Source organism: Phocoena sinus, chromosome 12, assembly GCF_008692025.1.
Source record: "Phocoena sinus isolate mPhoSin1 chromosome 12, mPhoSin1.pri, whole genome shotgun sequence".
Classification (NCBI taxonomy): Eukaryota; Metazoa; Chordata; class Mammalia; order Artiodactyla; family Phocoenidae; genus Phocoena; species Phocoena sinus.
This window is the reverse complement of record NC_045774.1, coordinates 2,302,741-2,314,028: the sequence shown is the minus strand read 5'-3', so window position 1 is coordinate 2,314,028 and position 11,288 is coordinate 2,302,741. Positions and strand designations below refer to the sequence as shown.

Genomic DNA, 11,288 nt, shown 5'->3' with positions numbered 1-11,288 from the left:
AAACAACCTAGGCACACCCCACAATTCTGTCCTCTTCCCTCTTTTCTTTTAGGCTAAAAATATCCATTTCTTAAAACAAAATCACCTCCCATAAACCTAGTTCTCCCTTGAACCATTGTTCATCTGTGTAAATCACTCCTCCGTGGGGAGGGCTTTCCTAACCACAGCCGAATAAAAACAGAACCTGATTTAGAAAAGATTTTCTTCTTGAGGATACTGCAGGGCGAGGGGACTCTAGCAACAGCAGAAAGCTCTGACTTGAAGGTCTGCAAGCTTCTCAAGGGTTAGGCAAAAAGGGCTTTCTTTACAGAGAGGGGTGAACACAGCTAGAAAGAACCGGGGGTGGGAGATGGGCTGGGAGGGTGGCTTCCTAGGAGAGGACGTCAGGAGGGGCTCCTGCTGGCCTGCGTGTGCTCGGGAGGGGCTCCTGCTGGCTCTGGGTGAGGCTGGGCCAAAGGTCTAGGCCTGGAGGAGGGAGAGAAGCTGAACGGAAGGTTGGTTACTGAGCGTCATGTTCCGAATGACCACTGGGGACGGAAGTGAGTGGAGGAATGGGAATTCGGAGGGTCCGTGTCTGGCCTTGTCCCAGGTAAACGGGCATCTTGCAGTCGTATCTGAGTCCTTGCAGTGAGCTGTTTTCTGGAACACAAAGGGCAGGGGGACTTTTTAACCTTCGCTGTGGTTCAGGATCACAGGCTCAAGTAAAATTCAGCATCCTCACCACTGGCTACTTCCCACTGCATCACCTTGTTTATTTTCAGCAAGCCTCTCTTCATCGCCTTTGAGTTTCCTGTTATCTCTGTGTTCATCCTCTCCACCCCTTCCTCACCCCACCCCCCAGGGTGCATTGACCGTGAAGCTGATGAGAGCTCAGCCCAGGCCCCTCACTGGCATGGGCCTCCAAGGCCCTGTCCCTCATTTTGAGGGACCTCCAAATTGTACAAGTTTTCAACCCCCAAACCTGGATCTGGACCTGGGATGTCATCTTGTTCAATACTGTCCACCTAGCTAGATCCTAAACAGAGCAGAGGGAGAGTCCAATAAACGTACAAGAAAGAAGGTATAGCACAGGGAACTGTATTCAATACCCTATGATAAAGCATAATGGAAAAGAATAAAAAAAAAGAATGTATATATGTATGGCTGCGTCACTGCTGTACAGCAGAAATGGACGCAACCTTGTCAATCAACTAGACTTCAATACCAAAAAAATGTAAAAAAAAAAAAAAAAAGGAAGAAGAAGGTGGGAGGGGCAGCTGGGGTCCAGGCCAAACTGGGGCTCTGGAAGCTGGAGAGTTGTCACAGGGACAGGTGGAGACGCTTGATGGCTGTAGCCTCAGGAGGTTGGGAGGAACCCGAGTGGTAAGGTTACGGGCTCCCACAGTGCAGCGTAAAAGAGTACAAATCATGCTGTTTAAGAGATAGAGTTAGCTTGTGAAGAAGCATGTCCACAGGAGGCAGGGGACGAGACGGCAGCAGCCATTTCAATGACCAGATCGGCCTTAAAGCGGCGCTGATGCCTCAGACTCTCAGGAACCTTTATTACACAACTTCTTATCGGTTTAACTCCCTTTGCTCTCCTGTTCCCAACTCAGGAAACACTGCAGGTTAGACTGCGACAGCAAACACCTCCCAAGTCTCAGGGCTTCACGAACTACACCAACAAAGGTCAATCTTTGCCCGTGTTCCATGCTGGCGGTGGGTCAGGTTCTTTTCACTCTGGGACCCAGGCTGAAGGAACAGCTGGAACTGGTACCTGCCTTTCCAACGGCCCAGTGGTGGCAGAACCACACCCGGGCTCCGATCCCTCAGCATCTGACATCTGGTCTTCTATTCAAATTCTTTTGGCCAGAACACGTCACATGGCCAAGCCTGGTGACAACGAGGAAGTGTACACCTCCCACAGGGGAGGGCATTGTAGTCACAGAGCAAATGTTGAGAGCGTACGGGAGCGTCAGCCAATAGCTGGGAAAAGTAACATGGTCCACCGTCAATGAGGAGGCAGAAAGAAGGCCTTGGAAAGCCAAGCGGGCAAGCGGAGGGTGGGAGGTGGGCGCAGGTTGCTCGTCTGTGCTGGCCGGGGTGTGCCCCTGCTTCCCCCCCGACCCCACCCCGCTGCAAGAGATGCCCAGTGGGCGGCGTAACAGGAACCACGGAGCAGCACAGATCTGGCTGAAAAGCCCCGGGTGGGTGCGCAGCACCCCCTGGTGGGGGACTTGTCAGATGCGAACTGATAAACACTGAGCGCTCAGCTGCAAAGCAGGCACCTGTGCTGAACGTCAGAGAGCAAAGTTTTCCAACAGTGCACTCCGCGCTGGATGTCTGCTTTGGCTCTCAGGGAACAGAGCCCGGAGCTGGGGACCGCGTGACCCGCAGGAGCCACGGGAGGGGCTTGCCAGCTGGGGTCCCGCTCACCTTCATTGGCGTCGTCCAGTCTTGCCGCCCCGTCCAGGCCAGGGGAGGCTCAGGTGAACGGGGGCTCTGGGTCAGGTGTCTCCAGCGGTTGGGAACGGGCCTGTCTGGGGGTGAGTTCAGACTCTTCACTTATGACCTCTGTGACCTTGGTAAGCTAACTGGCTTCAAGAAGCCTCGGCTTCCTCATTTGTAAAATAGGAAAGCAACGCGCTCTGACGACCTGTCATGATGGTCAAAAAAGTGTCGTTAGTGGCTTAGCGCGAGCCCGCTGCGCCTGGCACGTATTAGGAGCTCAGTGCTGCTTTGTTTCTTATGACAGAGCCTGTGGACCCTCACCCGGGAGGGAAGGACCTCAAGGGGCTCCTGGGGGTCTCGGCGATTCTGCCTTAGCCCTGAGCCTGGTGCCGGTGGGCGTTGGTTTTAGACCTTGTGTGCTAAAAGCCATAACAGGAGAGAATGTCTCCAGTCTCTGTGGCATCTTTTTAGGTTCTGAAGCTTTAAGTAGCTTTGTCACACTTTGGGGACTCTTTCCTTAAAAACTCCTTTGCATTCTAAATTATTTATATATTGAGAAAGTTGGGACACTTTCTGGGTGTTTTCCCTCTGACCTTTCTCCGACTCTCATAGGACCAATACGTGTGGCCTTGCCATGCCAGCCTGGCTGCCGAGGGAGCTGTTCTGTGGAGCTGCTTTACTCTGAGCTGTGGTTATGACAAAACAGGAACAAGAAAGGAACAGAAAAAGATCAGCCAAGTGATTTTCACGGTGTCGTTTTTCTTGAAGATTCACTTTAATAGTTGGAACTATAGGGAAGAAACGTTTTGGAAGCGAGAATAAGACTACAACAAGCCAAACAGCATAATATTCTAAATGTGAAATAAAAGAATGTATCACTTCCTGAAAAAAGAAAGAAAAAATTGAGCTCACTGACACACACGTATGCACCTGTGCACACATCCCACACACATTCCTACATGGATATTAGAAGAGACTGTTTACTTGGATTTTTAAAAAATTACTTATCTTGGGCTTCCCTGGTGGCGCAGTGGTTGGGAGTCCGCCTGCCGATGCAGGGGACACGGGTTCGTGCCCCGGTCCGGGAAGATCCCACGTACTGCGGAGTGGCTGGGCCCGTGGGCCATGGCCGCTGAGCCTGCGCATCCGGAGCCTGTGCTCCGCAACGGGAGAGGCCACAGCAGTGAGAGGCCCGCGTACCGCAAAAAAAAAAAAAAAATTACTTATCTTAAAAAAAAACTAAGCAGAGGAGGAGGGAGGGGGGGTGTAGAGGAAGGCTGACAAAAGGGACAAACTTCCAGTTATAAGATAAGTGAGTACTAGGGATGTCACGCACAGGATGATAAATGTAATGAGCACTGCTGCATGTTAGATATGAAAGTTGTTGAGAGAGTAGTCCTAAGAGTTCTCATCACAAGAAAAAGAATTTTTTTTCTATTTCTTTAATTTTGTGTCTATATGGATGATGGATGTTCACCAGATTTACAGTGGTCATCATTTCAGGATGTACAAAAGTCAAATCACTATTCTGTACGCCTAAACTCTATTCAGCGCTGTGTGTCAATTATATCTCAATAAAACAGGAAGAAAACCAAAAATTAAGCAGACTTAGACTTCTGAGATTTTACGACACGACTGAGCTGTTTTCCCTTAGATAAGCACTTCTGCTTTACAAATAATAGTTGAATATTTATTAACAGTTAATGTAGTGGATATTCTATTAATATTTAGTCTTGGTCAATAGTGTTTAGTAGCCGATATAAATACATATAACTAATGCTCAAACATACTGGAAAGGGCTCTGAAGTAAGCCATCGAGTGGCCTTAAAGCTACTGTGTGACCTTGAACAGGTGCAGCTGAGGTTTCCAGCTGTGCCCATGCATGCCCGGGAGAGGGCCTGGCACCCTGCATTCATTGCACGGGCCCTGCCTCCCTACAAAGGCCTCCTCTGAGTGAGATGGGTAGTGGGAGCCCATAGGCATTATATAGGAGGCTGCCGTGCAGAAAAAAGCTTGTGCAAGCTTGTGCTTGCTGTGAATATAAGTCCCAAATAATTATCCCGTATGTACAAGCACTGACAAGTCAATTTCAAAGAAAAAAAATCCCAGCTCATTCAAATAGGATTCCTCCTTCCCTCAAAGGAATGAGAAGCGTGGGCCTCCTGCTGGCCTTGCAGCGCAGCTCTGGCTTCCTGCTCGCGCCAGCTTCCCCCTTCTTGGGGCCCCTGTCCTTGTCGCCACCAGCACCGTCCATCCTTCCAAGTCCCCTCCCGGATCCGCTGCCTCGTGGAATGCCTTTGCAGAACTGTCCCCATTCTTCTCCCGTCTTCAAGCATTTAAAACGGATGGACAAACCGAACTGCATCCCAGTGTCGTGTCATTTTCCAAAGTGGCCACGGCGTTCTTGCCAGCCCAGAGACTCTTCCAGAACCTTGTCCTGCTCCATGGAGTTACGGAGGCCCCTGCTTCAGTGACCCTGGGTGGGATTGCTGACCCTTCGCCTGGGAGAACGTAGCGGAGGGGACGCTGTGTGGCTTCTGAGGTCTTACAGCCTCCCTGGGCTCTCTCTCCTGGGATGCTCCCCGGAGCAAGCCTGCCAGGCGCTGAAGCGCAGACTCAGGCAGAGAGGCACGTGGGACGGCCAACTAGGAAGGACCGGAGCCAGCAGCACTGCCCCAGGTGACCCCAACACCCAACCTGACTCTTCCAGCTGAGACCCGACCCGACATCGGAAAGCAGAGTCAAGTCACCCTGCGGGGGGCGTCTGAGCTGCGGCCCCAATGAGCGAGTGTGATGGACGGCAGTGCAGGGCACTAGGTTTGGGGCATTTTGTTCTGTAGCCTCAGTAACTGGAACAACTGGTGACCAGTGGAGGAAACTAACCAAGGGACAGGACGGAAGCCGGAATTCTTTGACTGTAATTGTTTGGTAGATTTAACTTCAGAACAGTGTAGAATAAATGTTTTACATAAAAATTCTTAAAAGGCCACCCCTCAAAACTAAAAGCAAAGTGAAAGAAGTGTCTGTCGGTATTGGGTAGGTTGCTTGACCACACAGGAAGAAGTATTTCAAGTATTTTTTAAACACAGTGATTTTACTTCCCGATACTTCCTAGTGGGACAGATCCTAAGGCCAAATTCCCGCAGAGGAAACTTACACCGTTTTCCGTTTCCATTTTGTTACTAAGCAGGGAGTATTGTTACTGTGAGACTAAATAAATAAACACAGCCAATAAGTCATGAAATTAATGCCACTAGGGATGTTTTAGGTCTGCGGGAAAGCCGGTGTAAAAAGGGAGGTTAAAGAAATTAAGAAATGCATGAAAACTTAAAAGTTGTGTCATGCTAAATTTGAATTGTAAATGTCAGTGAACTCACGATATATTTTCTTTAAAAAGAAAACAGAAAGGGCTTCCCTGGTGGCGCAGTGGTTGAGAGTCCGCCTGCCGATACAGGGAACACGGGTTCGTGCCCCGGTCCGGGAAGATCCCACGTGCCGCGGAGCGGCTGGGCCCGTGAGCCATGGCCGCTGAGCCTCTGCGCGTCCGGAGCCTGTGCTCCGCAACGGGAGAGGCCACAACAGTGAGAGGCCTGCGTACCGCAAAAAAACAAAAACGAAAACAAAACAAAAACCAAAAAAAAAGAAGAGATGGTATATGTTTATATACACGTATATATGAGACATTTGAAGAGGCTGGGGTTTCTTTCAATGGACATATCCTGATCTTTGTGTGTTGTGTATATTTTATTTTTCTTGTTTATTTTTTAGATTCACCAATTAAAGGAGCCTAATTTTCTATATCACCCACGTTTTAGAGAATGAATTCACATCTATCTTGGACTTATAATAGTATTAAATTCTATTTAATTTAATTAAGTTAATGGTTTTAATTAATTTATCCTAGCTCTAACATACTGGTCAAGTTCTGAACTTCAGCATCAAGGGTATTTGACTAATGGCTTAAAACAATGGATCAAAATAGTAACGACAACTCAAAGTGATTTTTAAAAATCCCAATTCTTCAAGAATGAGTAGTAAGTACACAGCTTCTAAAACACAGAGAACGTACGTTTCCAAGGTTTGAATGTACCATACACTGATATGGTACCATACAGATGGCTTCTTGTACCAGCCACTTATGCTCAGACATGTACTTTAGCAGCAACATAATTAAATTCATAAAGAGGGCTAAGCGTTGTAAAGCTAAATAAGTAAATAAAACCTGAGAGAAGTCGTGCGGTAGAAGAAAACCACTTTCATATTGTCCTCGGCATTGAAGAATATCTAATTTAAAGGCATCAGCTAAGTGGTGAATCTATTATCTATCTGACAGTATTAGCTATCATATCTTAGAGCAGTTAATGAGAATTAGTGAAAAAGGTGATCCTTGCCAGTTGTCCTGGTGCACGCTGCCCCCTGGTGGCTCTTAATGCATCTTTGAGAAGGTAGACTCACCTTTCCTACCTCCTGCAGTCCATGTCTTCATCCAATCTTTTTTTTTTCTATTTCTTTAATTCCATTTGATTTAATCAAGTTACATTATCTAAATGTAATAGAGATATTACATTTGGGAGGAGTATTTCCATAAAATATTTTGAGAACCAAGTAGACTTGGATGGTTCATCTTAGCTGCTGTGTGACTGTGGGTAAGCTGCCTAACTTCTCTGAGCATTAGTTGTCTCATTCATAAAACAGAGCTTAGAAAACGCAAAAATTAGCTCAGAGTATCATGGAAAATATGCAATGAGGCTGTATATAAAACCAACTCATAATAGTTAATATTCTTATCGTGCTCTCTGTTTTAGACATTCAATACTATCTAGCAATCTTTCTAACTATACATATTCCCACACACGGAGAATTTTACCCCATTTACAAATCGGAAACCAAGGCACAGAGAGATTAAGGAACTTGCTACAGTCAACATAACCAGTAAGAGGATCTGAACTCATGCAACATGGCTCAAAAGTCCATACTTTTTTTTTTTTTTTTTGCGGTACGCGGGCCTCTCACTGTTGCAGCCTCTCCCATTGCGGAGCACAGGCTCCGGACACGCAGGCTCAGCGGCCATGGCTCACGGGCCCAGCCGCTCCGCGGCATGTGGGATCTTCCCGGACCGGGGCACGAACCCGCGTCCCCTGCATCGGCAGGCGGACTCCCAACCACTGCACCACCAGGGAAGCCCCAAAAGTCCATACTTTTAACCACGACACAAAACCTGTTATCAGAAAATCTTCGTTGAAATAACGAACTGAGTAATTTCAGAAATGTACGATGAATATGCCAACAGGGGAAGTACAGACTTCTCTCTTCCAGCGTGTTCGTGTCGTTCGCACAGTCTATGAAGCATTTATGAGAACTCACAGGTCATGAAGCACATCGTTCATTCTTCACCTCTGTCTAAACCATCCCGACCTCTCAAGCACAGGACGGCTGACCTCGAGAGAGAAAGCATTAACACTCCTGAGTGCAGATGGAGGGACTATAGCCCCATGAGTCAATATGCATTTTCAATTTCTTGATATTAAAGAAACAGGGACTTTCTATGCCAAGAATATGCAAGTAGGAAGTCAGAAGGCATTTCCCCTGCTCCAGCCTCCTGAACTTATTATCAGAATCTAATAAAAGAATTTGTTTCTATAACATAGTCACGTCTCTTCAGTCCATCTTCTCTGTACCCTCACTTCCGCAGCATTGCAGCATGAGTCCAGGCCCTTCTTTTTCTTCTTCTTTTTTTTTTTTAAGGCAAATTGTCTATTTTTAGGTGTCAATCAGAAATACATTGAAAAATATATGTTCACACAAAAAGTTGTACATGAGTGTTCACAGCAGTGTTTTTCATAATAGCCCAAACTAGGAAGCAATCCAAATGTCCACTGACTGATGAGTAGATAAATAAAATGTTATAACCATACAATGCAATATTACCCCTTATTAATAGTAATACGAAACGAAGTACAGAGTCAATGCCACGACATGGATGAAAATTAGAATGCGGTGATGTTGCACAACTCTGCAGATGTGTGAAAATCATTGACTTGTACACTTTAAATGGACGATGTACGACGTATGAATTATTTCTCCACAAAGCTGTGACGAACAGAGTGATACACTGAGTAACTCCCATAAGGAGGTGAGTTCAATAACGTCAAATCATCAACTGGGTGCTGTTTCTCTTAAATAAAACACGGAGGCTAAATTAGAAAATACAAGAACAAGCGGAATGTGAGCACATAAACTGGTACCACATCTAAGGGCATCTTTTCTATCATTTCATTGTAAGCATTTTTTTAAACTTTTAATCCATCAGTTTTGGTGAGATAGGGAAATTAATAAATGAATAGCTCTCTTACCTCCCAACTCAAACAATAATGCATTTTCCATTTCTTCTTCCTTAATTTAAGGCTTATTTGGGACATTTTAAAAATGTAATGGTATGTTTCCTTCAGTTAGTAAAATAAACTTTAAGCAGTAGTATTAAAAATCCCATGTTTACAAATGATAAATAGTGACATCTTCGGCCTTAAAGTGCTCAAGGAAGTCAATGCTTTTGCACAGAGCTTCTACTTTGTTGACTTTATGATAGGAAAAATGCATGCGTTTTAAGGCAAATTCCCCCGTTGTATAAACGACTCCCTGGGAGTGAGGAGTTATACTAACTTTTATGATAGAGTAGTAATTGAAATAATACCCTAGTGACTTCGAAAGTTATCTTACAAAGCTGCTAAAAGAATCGAAATGGAGAACCGTAGCTTAGCTGAAAGAGGAACTCTAGTTGCAGACCTAGAATAAGCCAAATAAAGGTCAAGTGCACCGTGGCCTACTCACTGCCCACAAGTTCCCTCTGCCCGCGTCCATCTCCCCTCACCCCCATCAGCAACAAATCAGATCCACATTTATGTTATTTTAAATTACAAAACTCTATGAGGTAGGTTAATACTTGACAGCTGAGGAAACCGAGGCTAAGAAAGGCCAAGAGGCCTTGAGAAGTAACAAACGGTACAAATCCTCAGACTCAGGAAGCCCAGCGAAGGCAGATGTGCTAGTAAACGTTTAACACCTGGCTCTCTGTTTCTTCTTTTTTTAAAGCCCTCATTTACAGTATTTGCCCGTTTCCTTAGTGTTTCCTACCATAGTGGGTTTCAAGCTACCAATGTGATATCATGGGAACACGCCTTGGGTTGATAGTCGGCTGTCATACTCTTCCTTCAGCATTTTTCTATCATTAATTAAAAAAAACCTGACTCCACAGTCTTTAAAATTTACCATTGTCCCCATTTCCACAAATGCAGAGCCCCCCGCCCCACGTGCATCCCCTCCCGCTTAGTCACAACTGCAAAGCTGTGGCACCACCCCGGGGGGTATGGCCACCCCACTTACTACCAAGGGTGGGTCCTCGTGGCCATCCGGCTGATGAGTACCCCGATTCCAGAACCCCCTTCCCAGGTCTGCTTCACATGACCCGATCTGGGGCGACTGTCTTGGTTTGAGTGCCCCAGAAGCAGAGCCTAAGATAAGGCTTTGGGTGCAGTTTATTTGGGAGAGGATGCCAAGAAGCACCAGTGGGGAAGTAGGGAAAGGGGACCAGGCAGGGAAGGAACTAACAAAGGCTGTGTTTTCAAGCACGTTTCTATTTAACTAGAGCTCAAACCCGAAACACTGGAAGCTAGTGGACACAACTTAGATGGGCCTCCTGCCCCCAGGGGGGAGGGGGCTAGGGCTCCTTACCCACTCATTGCCTGTAGGCCCTCTCGGGAGGTACAAACTCCCTGGCACTTCAGGTCTTCCTCAAATGCAGGCAGAACAGGTTTATTTGGGACGAGCAGAGATTTTGCAGACAGCTTCTTTTCATAGACATGTTACAAACACACAAGTAATTTTTCTACTTCCCTAATTTGGATCCTTTGCTTACCGTCTTTTTTTTTTTTTTTGCGGTACGCGGGCCTCTCACTGTTGTGGCCTCTCCCATTGCGGAGCACAGGCTCCGCACGCGCAGGCTCAGCGGCCATAGCTCACGGGCCCAGCCGCTCCGTGGCATGTGGGATCTTCCTGGACCGGGGCACGAACCCGTGTCCGCTGCACCGGCAGGCGGACTCTCAACCACTGCGCCACCAGGGAGGCCCCACTTACTGTCTTTTAATTTACTAATTTCACTTCATAATTCCTAATCATCTCTCTCTCTCTCTCTCTCTCTCTCTCTCTCTCTCTCTCTCTATATATATATATATATATTCTGCCTCATTCTCTTTAACTCCTGCATTCTGTGTAAGGATGTTTCACAGTTATGCTTTGTAACTAGACTACGGTCCATTTGCATTTGTCTTGTTGCTGTGGAGGTTACTCATATCAGTGGTTACAAACACAAGGGGAAAATACTGAAAGGTCTCTGAGTCCTCCCTGTTCCCCTACGCACCACCTGGTACCATACCCTAGACTCAGCTACAGTTAAGTTTGTTTTTAATTCTTCTAGTTCTTTTCATTATAACTCTAAATAATATACATCCCGACCCATCAACCGTAAATAGCATATTTTAAAAGGATAAAATTTTACCTTCTCTTTCAGCTCCTAATTTTAAAACTTACATTACTTTTAGTTCTAATGGTGGAAGATTTTGTGACTTTATTTACCTAAGTCATTATTTATAAACTTACATATTCCCTATTGGCTCCCTGCAAAGGGAGATGAGGAAATTAGTATATTTACTCTCTCTCACCCCCCCACCAACGTTATAAGTCTGAGTTCTACTTTTATACTGTCAAGAATTTGCATTCGCCTCTGCAATTATGATTACATCTTTCAAACTTTGCCCATAATTGACTGAAAGCACTCAGCAGCGTTCACGATATTAGGGGTACAG

The 11,288-nt window shown here is 46.1% G+C and overlaps 1 long non-coding RNA gene across 1 annotated transcript; it reads right to left on the bottom strand.

Annotated features, from left to right (window-relative positions):
• Window positions 1-216: 216 nt before the first annotated feature.
• LOC116763425 lies at window positions 217-2,634 on the bottom strand. The gene is made up of 3 exons (XR_004352521.1): window positions 2,416-2,634; window positions 1,757-1,965; window positions 217-639 (listed from the first exon to the last, which is right to left on the bottom strand). It is a non-coding gene; the product is annotated as an uncharacterized LOC116763425 (long non-coding RNA).
• Window positions 2,635-11,288: the final 8,654 nt, after the last annotated feature.